This window comes from Epinephelus lanceolatus, chromosome 6 (assembly GCF_041903045.1).
Source record: "Epinephelus lanceolatus isolate andai-2023 chromosome 6, ASM4190304v1, whole genome shotgun sequence".
Taxonomy (NCBI): Eukaryota; Metazoa; Chordata; class Actinopteri; order Perciformes; family Serranidae; genus Epinephelus; species Epinephelus lanceolatus.
The window spans coordinates 9,313,931-9,330,280 of record NC_135739.1 but is presented as its reverse complement, the minus strand read 5'-3'; the positions used below and the strand labels follow the sequence as shown (position 1 = coordinate 9,330,280).

General features: G+C 40.2%; 1 protein-coding gene across 25 annotated transcripts in view; it reads left to right on the top strand.

Annotated features, from left to right (window-relative positions):
• Positions 1-16,350, top strand: part of kif1aa (kinesin family member 1Aa) — a 79,667-nt gene that overhangs the window by 3,715 nt on the left and 59,602 nt on the right. The window lies entirely within an intron of this gene.

Below are 16,350 nucleotides of genomic sequence, written 5' to 3'. Positions count from 1 at the left end.
TTCGTACTACTCCACCACTTGCACCACAACTTTCACAGTTCTTTGCAATGGCAGCAGTAAACATAAAAATGGCCGCTGTTTGACCATCCTGCTGTCTTGATTCGGGATGCACGATATTGGATTTTTTGCTGATATCCAATATGCCAATATACATGTAGACCAACTTATTTGAACGATACCAATATTGATACATCCACTTTTTTCCCCACCTAATTTTAGTGATCATCGAGTCTCTTCTTCAGTGGAATTAGCATCATATTATGCATGTATACTCTTATTGTGACGGCCCACCAGCAGATGGAGACATGAAATACGATACTTTTCAATGTATGAAATATTCATTCATTGTGCAAATTAAGAAAAAGCATGTTGGCCGATCCCGATACTTCATTTAAAAGCCAATATCGGCCGATACAGATGATGTACCAACATTACTGTGCATCTCTAATCGTGATGTGAATGGGAATATCCATTCTACTCTAATTGTTTCTATAGGTGAATTCTTTATCACAGTGTCAAATCATTGGTTGTTGTCCTTTTTATTAGGTTACAGTCACATGAGTGAAATTAACACTGGCGAATATTACGTGGTGTTAACTTTGATGAACTGGGAAGTCACAGCCTCAACCAGTAACGGAGGAGCATGTGTTGGGGAGACATTGATTGTTGTGTTGCTGTATTGTCTGATATATTGGCTATTAAAAGTAAAGCTGCACCATATGAGAGATGCTGTCTGGCTGGTAGTGAGTCTGGAGACAGGCGTGGAACATGAAGACTAATGTACCAAAAGCATCATATTTTGTGGTATATTTGTCAGCCCACTTGCTAACATTAGCTAGCGGGCTAGCTTTTATGTCCATCACATCAGGCACTGCCCACACGCAGCACGAATATCACCTTGGCAAGTAAGCGTTCACAGGTATATTCACTCATGCAGTAAACAAGAAAGTTGGTAATATCCAAATACGAGGTTGGACGTAACACTGTGGGATCAGCACTTTGACTTTTTGTCCATCAGGTGGATATACATGTTGGTAATAGATAACAGACCAGCCAAATAACTGTCCCCATAGCGACCATGTTGAGTTTGCCTCAGGATGGTATTCTCTCAGTTTGATGAATTAATGGGTTCCAGGATTTATTTACTTGTGTTGTTTACCGTATGGCTCCTCTGTGACGTCACAAGCAACAAACACACACGACTGACAAAGACTGATTGCTGACGTTGACGTCTGATAAATTCCCTTTTGCATAGCGCCAGGAGTGACTGTGCAAATCTCCTGTGAACAAACAAGACCAAGACATGTGATATGAGCAGGAAATTTATTCAGAATCAGATTTCATTTTAGAGAGATTGATTATTAAGGTACAATAGGAGAGAGGAAAATGTCACATTGTTGTCTGCAAGACTGACAGTGTCAACTACAGCAGGGTTGATCTTTTCAGTCACTAAATAAAGCCAACAATAGAGCAGTTATCAAAATGAAATCACCTGTTCAGGAAACCATGCTGTAGGTGACATAATCCTCCTGCATATTTGACCTGATATTTATTTAGGGCAAGGCCTGTTGTTTGCTTTTGTGGCCAGATTAGACCAGATTTAAAAATGGCTCCTTATTCAACATTTTCAGCATTAATCTTTCTATTCAAATCTGCCAGAATGCAAATACATTTTCCAAGAAGCAGAATGATTTTGTCCATATAAAATAACCCATGTGAACATTTCAGAGTGTGACTTATTTTGTGCTTGCGTCTTGCTACGGTTAAGTTCCCTGCAAAACCTACTGTATTTGTTTTCGTGGCCATATGCTGTATGTTTTTGACATATGTCGTTCAGAGCACGCCACATTCCTCGGGTTATACAGTGCAGAGTGAGGACTGTGGTCGAGAGGAGACTGGAAAGAAACTCGATACGTAGTCTGCTTAGGAAGGTAAAGCCATTTGTCAATAATGGATGAGGCTTCCTGAAATATTTACCGTTTGGCCTAATTTAGCTATCTCCCCCTCCTTCCTCACGTCATGGGTGACTAGACAACAAGCTGGGTGATTTTTTTGGGCCGTCTAATTTTAACTGTGTGATTTGTTGCATTTTTTTGTAGATTCCTGTTACGCAAACACTTTTACAATCATATAACTGGTTCAAGCTTATAAAGAGTCCCTCCAGGACGTCACCGCATGGGACTACATTTTTGTTGACACCTGCAGTACGAGTGGTGTCATTGCCTTGGCACGGAGCTTCTTCTTCTGTCTCCACAGCAGTGGACAATGAGTAGTTTGCTGTCAGCAGTGTCTCCTTTAGCTGTGTAAACCCAGATCAAAGGCACTGTCATCCACAGGGAATACATTTACCTCTAAAATGTCCTTGGAGGCTTCCCGTTAGATTTAATCTGTGAATCTGAATTTTTCTTATCACATAAAGTGGGTCTGTTGTTTTTAATTAAGCCCGGTATCCAAGTACATGTGAATTTTGCTACCATGATAATCAGTATGGTGTTTGCTTGTCCTTCGCTTTATACTCATTTGAGCAGGTCCTGTTTATCCACTGCAGTATTTGCTAACCTATATTCTTAAAGGAACAGTTCACCCCAAAATTAAAAATAGATCTTCTTGACACCAAAACACTCCATTTATCAATTTAGATTGTTTTAGTGAGAGTTACAGAGTGTTGAAGATATCAGCTGTAGAGATGTCTGCCCTCTCCCTGGAACAATGGAGCTGCATGGCACTCAGCTTGAGGTGCTTAAAGCACCAAAAAAAAAAAAAATATATATATTTGAAAAACTCAACAGCAGTGTCCCTTTCCAGAAATCATGACCTGGTTACTCAAGATAATCCACAGACCTTGTTGTGAGCAGTTTCATTTCGTAGCTGTTCTTTCTACCGACCTACACCTACCAATGGTATCTCCATGCAGAAGGAAGCGTGCATCTACTTATGGATGAGTCTTGTGACAGTGCCAGATGCAAACATTAATGCTGTCCTACTCGGCTGAGCTGTAATGTTAGCTAGCTCAGTGATGCTAGGTGAGCTAGCAGTAGATCAGGGGTTGGGAACCCATATGAGGCTCTTCAGCACCTCTCTAGTGGCTGTCAGTCGCTTTGACATAAAAAAATCACACGAAAATGAATATGTTTTTGTTTTCATTCATTTTCATTTTTATTTCAAAGAAATTCTTACATTCTCCAGTTTTAAAAATGTGAAGCCTATGCACTGAATTAAAAACAACTGCAACAAATCTGAGTGGACAGATTTGTTTGCTTTCACCGCCAACGCTTCAAACTTAAAGTTCCAAATAATCATAAATAACCCTCTGCAGAGGAGCCACCTTGTGGTGAATCAAGTTTTTGAATGCTCATTCATACCTATTTTCAATGCCAACAGGCTAATTTAGACTTAATACCCAGTTTAACCGTAAGGCTCAAATGTGTTTTGCAGCTCCAGGCAGATTTGTCAAAATAATTTTTTGTCCAGAAAATGGCTCTTTTGATTGTTCTGGTTGTTGACCCCTGCAGAAGATGGGCGCTTCCTTCTGTGCAGTGATAGCAGTTGGCAGGTCTAGTATATCTCCAACACTCTGCAACTTACACCAAAACTATCTAGACTGATAATAGCACTACAGGTAAGAGGCAAAATATGTATTTTTGATTTCTAAATCAACTACCTTTTTAAAAAGAAGCCAACATAGAAGTTTTACCATACAAACTGTATTGTTTCTCGGTACACTGTCACCCAAAAAGTTGAAATTTTCTCTGTAGGGGTGTTGGTGGCTTAGTGGTTAGAGCATGCGCCCCATGTACAAAGGCTCCATCCTCACCGCAGCGGCCAGGGTTTGACTCCGGCTTGTGGTCCTTTACTTTGTTGCTATATGTCTACTGCTCACACATGTGTAACAGAACTTTCTGAACGCTAGTTTTCCGCAGAGAGTTTTGGGAGCAAACTAGTTGATGTCTGTCAGCCTTAACATGCTTGTCAGCTTAGCCTGGTTAGTCGAGCTCAACAGACAATGATTTGTGTCTAAATGTACGCCGAAATATTTCAACTTAAGTCAGAGATATCTGTTGAAACACTTACATTTACAACGGCATCACCCGAATGTGTCAATAAGCGGAGCAAGACAAAAACAGACTGGAGTGCATGTCCTTCTCCCCACAGCAGCCAAACAATGCAGATTTACACAGTGCCAAAATAGTAACTAATGCCAACGTGTCACGTTATATTCAACCAAAATTGATTAATGTTTTTTTTTATTGACAATATGCCAGTATTTGAGTGCCTCTTACTGCATTTTTTTCATTTTTCCTGTTGTACCGAAAATGTACCAAACCTTGACCCCAAAACTGAGGTACATTCTAAACCATGAATTTTGTGTAGCATTGCACCCCTAACATGTCATATAAGTAACACAAGACTGTACTAAAGATCTTCTCAAACCCATATCAAGTTAAATCTGGAAGTTTGTGGGCTTGTTTTCCCCTCTGTGTAAATCACCTCTACAACCTGGTAAATTGCAGTTAAAGTTTAAGGGAAAAGAAACATTGCAGTGGACATTGTGACATACTAAAGCCCCCAAAACTGATCCCTTTACAGACAAATGCAGGTCTGTATGAACAGATTTTAGTGAGGCCTGAGTCACAATTCTGTTTAATTCATCTACCTAAAAATCCAGAAATTAAGCTGAGTTTATCAGTTTGTCAGCAGTACTAGAAAATGTCTTGTTGGTCCGACCCACACAGAACACAAAGCTGCTTTCAGTGAGCCTGCAGGTCTTTCAGCAGAGCAGATTGTTCTCTTCCAAACTGAGTCAATGGCTCTGGATGTGGACTGGAGGATGTGAGCGGGCTGATGTCATGAAAAAGCCCATTGGTTGCAGTGTCTGGAGGGGGTACAGAGGCAGGGTACAAATGCCCCCTTGTGCTTTTGTGGGCCGGACTGAGGAAAGGAAGAAGAAGAAGGAGTGGGGTTTTTTGTGTGTGTGTCTCACCGTCTGCTTTGTGCTCTCTGACACTCATGTGTGGGTCAATACCCCAGTTCCCACAAAGCAGGAGAATGGCAGTAATCTTGTTGTTTGAGAGATCTTCCCTCCCACGCTGACCTTAATTAAGATGCAGGGGACGGAGCAGGAGGAAAACAGGCCTCTCTTGAGGAGTCTTTTGGGTGCACAAACTTGGTGCAGAGATTTAGATTTCTGCAAGAAGAAAAACAATAACATGAGAAGGGATATGACAAGTAAGGCAGGTGACATTGTTTTACTGCTCTCCTACACTAATGACTGGTGTAAAATCTACAGACTGATTAACGAAAACAAAGCTGAAATAATTCACTTTAGAAGTTATTTTTCTACCCTCAGCACTTACCAGTTTAAAGGAACACTTCACCCCCCAAATGATCATTTGTATATAAATGACTCACCCCGTGTTACGCTGAATTCAGAAAGAAATTTTTGTTTTTCGCACATGCCTCCACGATGAACGGAGAATCCAAAAACTGAGAAAATTCTTGATTAATTGAAGTCATAGGGGTTTGCGTTTGACAAAACTATACTCACACAACTCATGCAGTACAATCCAAGTCTCATTGATCCACTTGTATGTTCAGTACTTCCCAAACACATGCATTTTCACTTAAATGTTACTACTCAAAACACATCTGCACAAACAGTGCAGGCACGCTACTTGTCCATGCCTGATTATGCGGAAATGTTTTTAAATAGTTAGGTATATTTCTGTTTATACTTAACCATCAGAGCTTTGCAATTGTATGCTGTCATATTATATTCTGTGTGTTTACGTAAACACACTCACCAAATCGCATTTATTTGAAAATTGAATGTACTCATGCAGCTTCTTTTCATTTTTAGCACAGTTAAGGACCTCATTAGCATAATGTTTACGTCTCCATCATGCTAATTTTGTCATAGACAGTGCCTCTTGGAAAGTTTTGTGTCTTATAGACTTAGGCTTTACAAACTCAGACAGAAGTCAAGCATAAATCAGCAGACAACGTACCACCTACAGTCATTGCTGCTGCTGCTGAATATAGCATCTACGTGGCTCTCCTCCAGTCTCTGTCAGTGGGTTCACATCCCCTCTGCCTGCCAGACCTGCTGACGCAGCCACATTTCCTCTTCTATTGACTGGGGCAGGTCAGCCGTGACAGTCTGACCAGCATCACTCAGTCACAATTATGAAGACCCGGCAGCTATGACAGAGACAAACATGGAATGTGCCGTAATAGGTGCTGAAAAATACGATGTTTAACAGCTGAAATTTAAACTAGAGCAGATCATCACCATTAAGGATAAATAACTTGGGCATCACTAGCTTTGTTTCCATCCAAAAGTGATTCAAATCATTGGGAAATGCACATTAAAAGAAATACGAATCCTGTGTGTTTCCATTAAATGTACGGACTTTGGTGAAAACTACGAACCAACCAACAAGCATGTAAATGCATTACCGCCTTCCCGACCCGGAGTGTGGATATCACCATGGAGAGAAGTGCACTACGTCAGACTTAATTCGAACGTAACTGTTTCCATCCCCCGTTTTGCGAATCAGAATTTTTTCGAATCAACCAAAACTAAAGCGGCTAAAGCGAGCGTATTTTAGTTTCGAATTTTGGTGTTTCCATCATAATTTTCTGATGCGATACTTCTAGATGCGCATCTAAACAGGCTGATGGAAACATGGCTACAGACAGTGATTACAATGAGCAGTGGGGTAGTTTTACAAAATACTGCTATATTAGCATATACTATACACTATTTAATATATATAGTATACTAGTATACTATACTCATGTACTGAGTGTATACTTGATGAAAATAAAGTGAGCACTATTTTCACTAAGGTATGCATTAAAATTCCAACATACATTTTTTGGAACTCAAATCCCATTAATTATCAATTATGAAGTCAGTCAGTGGTTTAAAAAGTTGTTATTGAAAGCTTGCCCTGGAGCAGTGGTTCATAACTGATGTGGGAATCAGTAAAGTGCTCGATATATTTATTACTGAATACAGAACATGGTGCTTATCTAATGTCAATCACTATTTACAGTAGAAATTAGCGTTAGTTACTTTGGGCAGCATGTACCCTCACAGAGATAAAGAGAGGAGCCATAGCGTTGATATTTTCTAGCTAACAATAATTCATGTCATCTTAAAATGTCAGCAACCAAACTATCCTTTTCTAAATTTCTTTAACGTAACCACAGAAATAAGACGGAAGCAAACATCGCTAATGTTGTTAATGTGACATTAGGCTCACATGTGGTTAAGGTTGCAACGGTATGAGATTTGCACTGCATGATAACCGTCTCAGAAAATAGCATGGTTTCACTATATCATGGTATTACAGAATTTGTATTATCAGTCAGAATGACCCGTAAAGGAAAGAAAATGGAAGCGTCATTGTTGGTTAAACAAATGTTTTATTAATGGAAGTATGTGTAAAAAGTCTCCTCTTTGAAAATAACTTAAATAAACTGGAGGGTCAACATCCACAAAACCGTTATATTGCTGCAACCCTCGATGTGATTTTATTCAATGTAATGTCTCAGTGAAGATTGTGACAGCCCCCCAGCGACATCTTTTAACCCTCCTCAAAATTCTTTTCAGCTTAAGTATAACAGGATAAAGAAAAAGCTGGCTGAGGGTCTGCCATGATCTAAGCTCACTCAACTGTTATTGGAGCAAAGAGGTTTAATAAAGTTTAATAAAAACTGTTTTTTGTACCAGGCTGTAAACATGTTTATTTCTGCTCTCTGTGGGGATTGACTTGTTTTGGAGCCAGCCTCAAGTGGCCAGTAGAGGAATTGCAGCTTTAATATCAGATTTTTTGTTGTTGTTGTTGTTGGCTCTTATAAATAGAAAATTACATTTAGCATATATAAATGTTTCCCACTTATTTTTTCCTTTCTCTCAAAGATGTGATTTGTGTAAAAAAAATCAGTGGGATACACTTGAACTAACAAGTAGAAGTCAGTATGGGCAAACAATGTGCTGATTAAAGTGTGTTTTCACTCCTGACCACCTCTGGTGAAGATTTGTGAGCACGCTGCCAGAAGAGAAATGTTGCTGTTGTATCCCGTATAATTACGTTTGCCCCCCGTGACATGACTTCCAGCCCTGGCGTCATCTATAAACTCAATGCCTCGTAATTAAAGAGCGTTCCCACCATAAAAAGAGGGGACAGGTAGTAAAAGGGAGCATGATGAAGATTGGAGACGTGCCCTGTGTGCGTAACAGGCTGCTAAAACTGGCCTCAGATGGAGGTTATTCTGACACGCAAATTGTGACCACTGAGGACGTCACCTCAGTTACTGAGTGCAATTAAGACAGGCAGCCCTGCCCCATGTCTCACTGTAACACTCATATATTCTGTCAGTCACTGCCACTTTATAGTAATTATTTTATCTGAGAGCCCGGCGCTTTCCTTTCCGGTGCTGGGGTATGTGGTGGTGGTGGGGGGGTCCGTCTTGTATGAATCATACCACAATCAGAGATGAGTAAGCAACAAGATGGTGTCGTACTGCAGAGGCTCTGCTTCTAGGTAATAGTCAGATCTTGATTTATTTTTTGTGTTTGAGGTTTGGTAAAGTAATTCATGTCTCCTTTTAAATTGGGTTTATTCGATCGCTTTCTTCTGTTAAAGACTCCAGATTTTATGGAAATAGGTCAGAATATGTTTTGTTTTATGATGAAAATCAATCAGTTTCTTTCCTGTTGTCACCATGTGGCAGCTTGAGACCTTGTGGAACTTTCATTTATTGTCAGACTGTATTAGATATTAGGGATGGGAAAACATTTTTTAATTGCCTGAATCGATATACTTCAAATTTTATTGCTTCACTTTAGTCTGTGAAGAGGTAGAAAGAAGTGTAGAAAGATTTTTTTTCTTTTATTGCTGTAATCTATGAGTAAATTGACATCATATCAGTTTTTAAGAAAAACCAAGCTGAAGCGAAAAAGCAAAGAATGGCAAACGGTCTAAGGATACGCACCTTTAGTCAGCGGCTGTATTAACCCGAATACAGTCATCTGATCCAGGACTGCCCCGACTCCCCACTGGATCAGCAAACTTTCTGTTGCTGCTGTTACACAGGTTGGACCTAGCACTGTAGCTGGCCACCAACCCACTGTTACCCCAGCGCTGGGGTTTGCGCTGAGTCAATACGAGTTGCTACAGCTGCTACTGAAGGTCCGTCTCCAGGGGTGCGGCCTGCTCTCCTCTCAGCGATGTAGTCTCCTAGCGGCAGGGAGTGAGGCAGAGGGACCACGGGGTGCGTCAGCTGGCTTTTTGTCTTATTTGTGGTCTGATAAACAGACAGAGGGTAGGGCAAGGAGAGGTTCATTTATGTAAAACACTGCAGGGACAGATAACTACCAGTGTAAGGGTCCAGTGTGTTGGATTTAGGAGCATCTATTGGCAGAAATGGTGTATAATATTCATAACCATGTTTTCATGAGTTTATAATCACCTGAAATTAAGAATCATTGGGTCTCATTCGTGAAACGTGAGCAGAAGGAATTTGTGTGTAAACTGTTCGCAGACGAAAATTTACGTGCGTGTCCGCATTCATCAATATTTTAGTAGCTCCGATCTTTTCGTAGCTACTAACAAAATCTACTCCTGCTCCTGACCACTCGTAGTGCTTGTGTAAATTTAGTAAAGCACATAAATATTGCTTGTCACTATTGGAAATTACAATTTTAATTCGTATTGCGCTCTGTTATGTACACAATACACAGATGCCTTTGAAACACGTAATCTAAACATGACAAAATATTAAAAATATAACACATTCAGTTAAATCAGTTGGCAATTAGCAGGTTTAAGATCCAGATTAGATTCATGTGCCTGGGTTCAGCAGGGGCAGCAGGAGCAGCAGGTGGTGGAGCCATGAAGGAGCACGCGCCAATTATTTGAGAAACACGTTTTTTTTTCTTTCGTTTTTTTTTGTGGCTTTTTGATCATTTGAATGAATAAATCTGATTTGAAAAATGTTTAATTTACGTTGTGTAAAACAGAGCTTTAGGCTATTAAGATTCAAATAATTTGAAGACGATGCATAGAAAACTGCTGTAGGCTATATGTTATCCGTATCATTTGTTAAAATAAATGTTAAATAGCTCTACATTCCGACAGCCATCACTGATTTAGAGTTTATCCATTACGCACAAAACATCTCTGGTTTCCTGTTCCCACTTCATTCAAAACCCCATAAATGAATCTTCTGTTTGTTTGGGGACTGCTGTATTTTTTGTGTGTGTGCTTATGTGTGTCTTTGCCTCCAGTTTCATATCAAACCACTTACGCTTCTTTGGTTCTTTGTACCATGGAGACAACATTAACAGCATCTGTTATCTCCCTCCAGGCCTTCTCTTTGCCTGTCCCTGTCACACCACTACTAACTGAAGAAAATAAAATGTTTCTTCTTAAGTCCACTTCACCCAAAATTATTTCGATCTCCACTTCGGAAAAATTCTTTCTTCTTTCCCTCTCTTTCTTTCTTTGCGCCATGACTGACAGGTCGACAGGATGCACCTACACCTCCTTATATGGTGGTCATTGGCTATTCATGCGTGGGAATTTATGCTAATTGCTAATTACCAGGAGTGAGCTGTCACTTTACGATGGATTGGCATTCATGATTATACACATGTGTTTACGATCAAATCTGAGTTTCCCGCGGCGTTCCTGAATCTGGAGTAGGTTTTTAGTAGCGTAGGCTTTTATGTGCAAATCTACACACAGATTTACTCACTTTTCATGAATGAGACCCATTGTGTTTTCATTAGCTTGGAATGAGCCGTTGATATCTACGTACAGAGCGGGTCCTATTTCATGGAGTTTGCATTGTTGTTTCTACAGTAGCCAGTATGGACAAACCAGACACTGGCTCTAGATAGGGCCATTTGTGTTTTTGCATTTTTGCATTTTTGCATTTTTACGTTGGCCACTATGGGAGAAGTCTCAGTTGGCTGCAATCTGCAACATCACCACTAGATGTCACTAAATTGGACACATTAGACCTTTGAGTTCACTTCAAAAAGTATACAATTTTTATTTATTGATTTTAGAAATATGTCTCATGATGTACAGTTTCTAGAAGCAATGAATTCTCACAGAACGGTTTGTATGATATCCTACAAAAAATGCATGCACAACAGTTCGTATGATATGCTATAAAATGGTGCCTCACGAATGTCATTGGATCTGTAACATAGAGTTACAAAGTTATGGAGGCTAGATTTAGGCAAGTAAAGTTACTACTACTTTATGAAACATGGTGAGGACATGCCTTAAAATGACTCAGAGTTCACATGGATCCGAACACGCGACTTCAGGGGCACGTCCCAAGAGAAAGTCTGGTTATTTGTGACCCATCCACCACCCTATCCTGCCTCCTTACAAGCGTTTGGAACTGCTTCCTTGCTTTCTGCCGTCAGTGCATTGGTCATGTGATCGCAACCTTTCAGTATATGTGGGATATGTATGAATTTGGGTGCATTGCTTTTCATAGGAAAGCATACGAAAAATTTGTGAGTACAGCCTGCTAGAAATGTGTGATTTGACTTTCTGTATATGTGCAAGGGATGAGGGTGTACACCTCTATCTATATCCGATTCTGTATCTGTGAGATCAACCAGCTAAATTATCTGTATCAGTCCAGATGGATGGGGTTACAGCCAGAAATGGGTGGGCCCTAACCAGAAGCTGTTTAAACCGGAACCTGATATGGGTTGATCAAGTAAGACATTGAACACAGCTACCCACATGAGGATTGTCCTTCATAACAAGTACGCATACTGACACATTTTACTTGGATACTTGATTCGTCTGAGAATGTCTCCACCCTTGTATATGCGTCGGTTGATGTATAGATAGGACAGGTGCAAAGCCTCTGTTAAGTAATATTTAATTTAATTTAATTTGTATTGTAAGTTTTAAACACCTGCATGGCCACAGCTTGTTTTTTAAATGGCCAGCAACACCAGAGTTCACTGGAACGAGTAACGAGGGTGAACTCAACACCATCACTGCTAAATGTGATGAGTGGAGGGATTAATAGCTGTTGCTTGATTAATCTTAGCCGTCCCTCCAGGTCTGAGTAGATATTAAGGTCTAACTGGAATTTTCCAGTGATGTCTGATGTCACGACACATTACTGTAGGAGACCATTTGTGGCAGGAGGCGGCGCGCGGCATGGGGAATGAGCAGTATGGAAAACATTAGCTAATTAATGAAATTGATTCTGTGGCTGTGGTTAGCAGCAAACCTCATATATTTCATGACAATTATCAGCCTGGAATACTCTGCTTGGATGAATATGAAAGAGGGCAGTGTGTGTAAACTGTAGTACATCTGTGTTCATTGTTGGCCATCTTCCAGAGCACCTGTCATAGTGAGCGATGGGCCTGAAACTGGAAACCCACGTCAGCCACGCTGGCCTATATTTCATAGATGGAAACACAGTAGCAGCGTAGAAAGGAAATAATAGTGTGTACACTTACTTGAGAGTGTACTTAGCCCCGGGCCTTTCCCTCTATTATCGACCGCATCTGCATTAGCAGAGAAAATGGTGTCTGGAGCTCTGGGAGCAGGGAGGAAGCACTGTCATAGTTGGCATCACCAGACCACACCAGATTGACCTTGGGTGGGCATGCATGTGCAGTGGTATTCTTGATCTCCATACTTAAGGTTGATAGATGCCTGTAGAAAAAAAATTAGTAATTTGCATTTATGTAGCTGATATTTTTACTTTAAAGGGACTACTTTGCCTATTTCAACCAGCTCTGTATCGTAACAATGTTGGTAGTATTCGTGAATAAACTGTGGTAAACTTACCTCCATCTTGCCAGCGCCCAGATCTCCCTGCTCATATGTTTTTTTTGCATCATCTAGGGCTATTGCTCGAACCACAGATTTTACTTCTGCCTTTTTGTATGCCCATCACCACGGACACAAAGAGTATGGAAGCGCACGGAGAGGAAGATGCCCCTCTCATTTTACCTTAAATTTTAGTAAGAAACAAATATATTATTGCATCTAGGGGTGTGTCATATCATCTCATTCACAATAATACTGGTATAACTTTTCATATGATATGAAAAATGAATATCGTGATACTCGCAATATTCCGACGTACACATTGACGTCATACTGTTACCCACGGCAACGAGCATGGCTGAAAGTGAAATTTTTACCGACTCTGCGGTGGTTCCAGAAAGAGGAGCAGCTTCAGTAGCGTGGAACAAACTGTGGCGTCCTGAATGTTTTATGAACAGCCCTGGACTTCTCAGACTCTTTTAGTGAGTTACCGCTCAGAGGGAACTCATTCAGCGGCTCCTCTGGCAGCAGCAAAGCGTCTCTCCCTCTCCTCTCTCGTCGTGCGCACACAAGCTCAACAAAAAACTACATATACAGTACAGGCCAAAAGTTTGGACACACCTTCTCATTCAATGCGTTTTCTTTATTTTCATGACTATTTACATTGTAGATTCTCACTGAAGGCATCAAAACTATGAATGAACACATGTGGAGTTATGTACTTAACAAAAAAAGGTGAAATAACTGAAAACATGTTTTATATTCTAGTTTCTTCAAAATAGCCACCCTTTGCTCTGATTACTGCTTTGCACACTCTTGGCATTCTCTCCATGAGCTTCAAGAGGTAGTCACCTGAAATGGTTTCCACTTCACAGGTGTGCCTTATCAGGGTTAATTAGTGGAATTTATTGCTTTATCAATGGGGTTGGGACCATCAGTTGTGTTGTGCAGAAGTCAGGTTAATACACAGCCGACAGCCCTATTGGACAACTGTTAAAATTCATATTATGGCAAGAACCAATCAGCTAACTAAAGAAAAACGAGTGGCCATCATTACTTTAAGAAATGAAGGTCAGTCAGTCCGGAAAATTGCAAAAACTTTAAATGTGTCCCCAAGTGGAGTCGCAAAAACCATCAAGCGCTACAACGAAACTGGCACACATGAGGACCGACCCAGGAAAGGAAGACCAAGAGTCACCTCTGCTTCTGAGGATAAGTTCATCCGAGTCACCAGCCTCAGAAATGGCAAGTTAACAGCAGCTCAGATCAGAGACCAGATGAATGCCACACAGAGTTCTAGCAGCAGACCCATCTCTAGAACAACTGTTAAGAGGAGACTGCGCCAATCAGGCCTTCATGGTCAAATAGCTGCTAGGAAACCACTGCTAAGGAGAGGCAACAAGCAGAAGAGATTTGTTTGGGCCAAGAAACACAAGGAATGGACATTAGACCAGTGGAAATCTGTGCTTTGGTCTGATGAGTCCGAATTTGAGATCTTTGGTTCCAACCGCCGTGTCTTTGTGAGACGCAGAAAAGGTGAACGGATGGATTCCACATGCCTGGTTCCCACTGTGAAGCATGGAGGAAGAGGTGTGATGGTGTGATGGTGTGGGGGTGTTTTGCTGGTGACACTGTTGGGGATTTATTCAAAATTGAAGGCACACTGAACCAGCATGGCTACCACAGCATCCTGCAGCGACATGCCATCCCATCCGGTTTGCGTTTAGTTGGACGATCATTTATTTTTCAACAGGACAATGACCCCAAACACACCTCCAGGCTGTGTTAGGGCTATTTGACCAAGAAGGAGAGTGATGGAGTGCTGCGGCAGATGACCTGGCCTCCACAGTCACCGGACCTGAACCCAATCGAGATGGCTTGGGGTGAGCTGGACCGCAGAGTGAAGGCAAAGGGGCCAACAAGTGCTAAACACCTCTGGGAACTCCTTCAAGACTGTTGGAAAACCATTTCAGGTGACTACCTCTTGAAGCTCATGGAGAGAATGCCAAGAGTGTGCAAAGCAGTAATCAGAGCAAAGGGTGGCTATTTTGAAGAAACTAGAATATAAAACATGTTTTCAGTTATTTTACCTTTTTTTGTTAAGTACATAACTCCACATGTGTTCATTCATAGTTTTGATGCCTTCAGTGAGAATCTACAATGTAAATAGTCATGAAAATAAAGAAAACGCATTGAATGAGAAGGTGTGTCCAAACTTTTGGCCTGTACTGTATGTGAATGTAAAATAGTTGTGGTATCATAACAGCCTGTCACAGGTTACAGTGTGATGATTATAGGAGAAATGGCATAGCATAAAGGCCCAGGTGGAAAACAACAACTCAGTCATTTAGGATTTTACTAAAAGAAGGAAATCACCTGTTGATTTATATATGTAGATCCCAGGGGACATTTTTTGTATTTGGGAGCTGTTTAAATGTGTAATTTGTGGTAGATTTTATTTTGTTGAACCATTAATATTGTATACAGAATCTGAATCTCACTCTGAGTTACTGTTGTTGTTCACAAACTAAAGAAATGAGAGATCATTTTTGTTTTGTTTTTACTGAATATTTGAAGCAAACTCTAAAACTATATCACTTGTTTTGTTGCAATTCTATGTTCTTAAATTAATTATAAAAATTAGAATATCATGATATTATTTTAGGGCCATATCGAACACCCCTAATAGGAAACATCTTTTTTTAATGAATATTCTTTATAGTAAAAAACAAACAATTTATAAGAGCCAGGCTTTTCACCCATTTTAAATGGCATCATGTATTATATTTCCATATGAAATATGTCAATGCTTGATTAATGTTTTTTTTTTTGCATCTTCTGAGGTTTGTGTATATGCAGGCTGTTTTTGCAGAGCCTCTTATTGTTGGTTGCTCAGCAGTTTTTTTGGATGCTGCTGCATATTCATGATTGTCCTGATAATCAAGATTCACCACAATCAGCTTTTTGCAATGCTTATCCCAGTCTGCAGTAAAATCGTATATGGTCCCATCCCTAATTGTAATTGTAAAATGTCTCCCAAAATCATGAGAATGAACACACAGTCAGCCGCAGCATCCCATCACACAGGCAGTATCTGTGTATGAAAGCATTTTAATTATTGCATTGCTACGTTTAGTTTTTTTATTATAAAACATTAGTACATTTCGAAGATGTGTTTTCTTTCAGGCATTGTTTTGTCTGGTTCATGAAATTGTATAACCTTTATAGATGCTCATACTGTACATATACAGATTTAACTGCAAACAAAAGCCTGAAATCTCAACATAATAACATAACAAACAGATGAAGGGAACCAGAAATAGATGTGTGTCATCATCAGAAACTGAATGAGTACGTAAATTTTGTTTGTGAAGGGTCACGGAGCAGACATATCTAATGGTCAGATACTGTATCCGTAGGAAGTGATTTGATCAGGCATGATCATCATAATTTACCTTCGCTTGAGTCATCATTGTCCTCGAGATGTGACTCATACCAGACCAGAAATTTATAGTTA